At 52.1% G+C, this 2,889-nt stretch overlaps 1 pseudogene; it reads right to left on the bottom strand.

The window, feature by feature from the left end:
• Nucleotides 1-1,391: 1,391 nt before the first annotated feature.
• On the bottom strand, nucleotides 1,392-2,500 carry LOC142440896 (malate dehydrogenase, mitochondrial pseudogene; annotated as a pseudogene).
• Between the last annotated feature and the right edge of the window lie 389 nt (nucleotides 2,501-2,889).

Here is a 2,889-nt window from a genome sequence, read left to right as displayed (position 1 = left end):
AATAAAAACAGTGTTTGCTATGGGGATCTGCTTCTTGTTTTGTTTGCAGGTCTTATCAGATTAATTCCAACTCATGTCAACCGTGTGTACAATAGAAGGAAACCCTCCTCAGTCCTGTGCCATGTTCTCCAGTGTTGTATGTGTGAGCTCATTGCTGCAGCTGCTGTGTCAATCCATCTCGTTATGGGTCTGTTCTCTGACCAGCTAGACCAATGGTTCTCAACCCCCTAGGGGTCTTTCACAGAGGTCGCCTGATTCATAACAGTAGCAAAATTACACTGATGAAGTAGCAACGAAAATAATTTTATGGTTGGAGGGTCACCACAACATGAGGAGCCTGTATGACAGGGTCGCGGTATTAGGAAGGCTGAGAAGCACTGATCTAGACCAAGCATGATGGCTTTTCCCAGGGATTGGTCCCTCCTGATAACATGTCCATTGTATGTGAGGAGTTTTGCCATTCTTGCTGCTCAGGAGTATTCTGGCCCTTTTTCTTCCCACACAGATTGACTTGTGTTTGTGAAGTTCGGCATTCCTTAGCAACATTCGAATACAAATACATCAATTCTCCTTTGGTCTTATTTATATATGGGTCATATATGTGTCAATTTTCTTTTTTTCCATAATGAACATGTACCATGTTATATTTTATTTCATTTTAAATAAACATACTTTTTTTTAAAAAGGGTGTGATCAAAGATCATCCGTAGCCTGGCGGACCTCCGCCTCACTGGCCCGTCTTCCCTGCAGGGAGGGAGCTGCTTCTACTTCCGCTTCGGATGGAGGCCAGTTTCTGAGGTGACTCCCTATCCTCAGGAGGGCAACTCGCCCTTCTCCCTCGTTTTATCCCAGGCCCAGAACTGCTAACAATGCCCTTTCTGCCACTGATGTAAGAGGAAGCCATCTTTTTATACGAGGGCAGCTCTGGCCCCTGGCTGCCGGGTTGGTCCCCTGCCTCCTGTCTGGGACTTTCCCAACCGTGTGCCTCCTAGAGGTGAACACTGGGGCGTAGGGAGAGCAGAGGGTGGCCGAGGCAGCTCTGATGTGGAAGCCCGAGCGGCTGCTCAGGCAGAACACGCAGCAGTGGAGGGCAGGACATGGCTGTATGGGACCAGGTCTTGGGCACTCGGGATAGTTCATCCTGTCTCCCAAAGACACGCGGTGGCCCTTCTTGCTACCAAGGAAATGTCCAGCCCCAGGGTCTGGTATGGAAGTAGCACCTGGCTGGGATTTTTTGTGGAGCAAGTGAAAGGCGCAAAGCGTGCGGCGCCGGCGGGTAGGAAGCACAGCACATGGGTACTGTGGGGCTTTGGAAAAGAAATCAAAGATGGCTTTTATTGATGCTCTGATTTGGAAGGGATGGTAACATTCTTACAACAAACATCGTCAGGGCAAGTTCGAAAAGCAACGAAGATCTCTGAAATGACTTTATGTGACAAGACGCCCAAATAACTTAAGGGACCGGCGGCCTCCTCTGGCAGCGTCTACTTCATGTTCTTCACAAACTCCTCCCCCTTCTTGATGGAGGCTTTCAGCTCGGGGATGGCGTCGGCGATCATCTTCTCCTCGAACGAGGACACCTTGCCGATGCCCAGGTTCTTCTCCAGCCCGTTTTTCCCCAGCAGCAACGGCGTGGAGAAGTAGGTGCAGTCCGTCTCCTGGGACTTCACAAAGGAGCACTCGATGACACCCTCCTTGCCGTTCAACGCGTCCACGATGGAGAAGATGAAGCGGGCGCCCGCATAGGCCATGGACAAGGTGGCAGAGCCTGCCCCCGCTTTTGCCTTGACCACCTCCGTGCCTGCCTCCTGGATGCGCCCGTGAGGGCCATCAGCTGGGCTTGGGGGAAGTCTACCTGGGGCGTACACTGGGAGATCAGGGGGATGATGGTCTTGCCGGTGTGGCCGCCAATGACGGGGACGTTGACTCGAGCCAGGTCCAAGCCCTTCAGCTCCGCCACGAAAGTGTTGGCCCTAACGACGTCCAGGGTGGTCACGCCAAAGATCTTCTTGGGGTTGTCCACGCCGTGCTTCTTGAACGCCTCCGCGGTGATGGGGATGGTGGAGTTGACCGGATTGGCGATGATGCAGATCATGGCTTCGGGGCAATGTTGGGCACAGGCGGCCGCCAGGGTGGCCACGATCGTGGCGTTGGTGTTGAACAGGTCGTCCCGCGTCATGCCTGGCTTTCTTGGGACTCCCGCTGGGATGACCACCACATCGCAACCTTTCAAGCAGTTGGGCAGCTGCTCGGGTCCGAGGTACCCTTTCACATGGGCTTCTGGTCTCGATGTGGCTCAGGTCGGCGGCTACTCCAGGGGTGTGAGCGATATCGTAGAGGGTCAGGCGGCTCACCAAGGGGCTGTTCTTCAGGAGGCGTGAGAGGGGCTGCCCGATTCCTCCAGAAGCGCCCAGCACGGCTACTTTAGCATGGTTCTGGGCCGAGGTGCTGAAGCTGCAGCGGAGAGCAGCGGCCACGGCCGGGCAAGGACGGAGAGCATGGCTGGGCGGGAGGGGCACAGTCCGGGGAGCAAAGGAGCTGGCGGCGAGCAAGTCTATGTGTCAATTTTCACATGCATATGAGACACATAAAATATTCTGGTTTGGGGTAGGCAAACTGTATTTCTCAAAGGGACAACTCTGCTCTCCAACACTTTAGTGATGTCTTGTTTAATAGAGTTACCAATGCAGTATGTCTTTAATTTTTTGACTACTATTTTATGAACGTGATGTTGGGTCCAGGTAAAACAAAATCCTTGAAAATGTCAATCTTTACAACATTTTTCATGTTTCATACTGGTAGAGTATTTTTTCTTTGATTTCATTAGCAAGTGATTCAAGTTCTCCTTGCTTTCAGCAAACAGAGTTGTGTCATTTGTATATTGCAGGC

Source organism: Tenrec ecaudatus, chromosome 2 (assembly GCF_050624435.1).
Source record: "Tenrec ecaudatus isolate mTenEca1 chromosome 2, mTenEca1.hap1, whole genome shotgun sequence".
Taxonomy (NCBI): Eukaryota; Metazoa; Chordata; class Mammalia; order Afrosoricida; family Tenrecidae; genus Tenrec; species Tenrec ecaudatus.
The sequence above is the reverse complement of the archived record's forward strand: the minus strand, read 5'-3'. Positions and strand labels throughout refer to the sequence as shown.